We start from the raw sequence: 683 nt of genomic DNA, 5'->3' as shown, positions 1-683 counted from the left end.
CTGGTCACTCTGCAGGGACATCAGCAGCGAGAGGGAGAGGTGGGGACAGGAATTCTATCCCAGAGGATGAAGGAACAGGATGGCAGCTCCAGAAGCAGAGGATGGAGGAGCCAGAAAGCCCCAAAATCAATTCATGGGGTTTTTCTGCCATCCAATGACGCTGATATTACTCGGCTGAGGGAGGCCTGAGGAGATCCCAGGGATTTCTTCCCAATCCCTCTGCTCCCAGCTCCTCCTGGATCTGCCCAGAGCAGCCCTGAAAGCTCTTGATGCTTCCTAAAGCTTGGGACCATGGAAATTCCTCCAGCTGGGAATGGGGAGCACAAAGAATTCCCAGAAAGTCCAGGGTTTCCATGGAGTTCAGAGTTCCCAGGGTTTCCATGGAGTCCAGGGTTTCCATGGAACCTGTGCCATCATTGTCTCCAGGTGAAAAATTGGGAAAAAGGAGTTCAGGCACCAATTCAGAGCAGAGAGGCACTTTTTTCCTAAATTCCTGCCATTTATGGTGGGAATTTAGGGGCAGTGATGAAGAAAAGATGATTTTGCAGGGAGAGATGGAAAAAAGGAGGGATGGTGATGCTCTTCCAAGGGTTTTTACTTCCCTGCTTGCACTGAGCTCCAACCTCTGCTATTCCCTTTTCCTGTCTTCTCCTTCTCCTCTCCTCTCTTCCTTTCCCCTTTCC

The sequence above is a fragment of the Parus major genome, chromosome 26 (genome assembly GCF_001522545.3).
Source record: "Parus major isolate Abel chromosome 26, Parus_major1.1, whole genome shotgun sequence".
NCBI lineage: Eukaryota > Metazoa > Chordata > Aves > Passeriformes > Paridae > Parus > Parus major.
The sequence above is the reverse complement of the archived record's forward strand: the minus strand, read 5'-3'. Positions refer to the sequence as shown.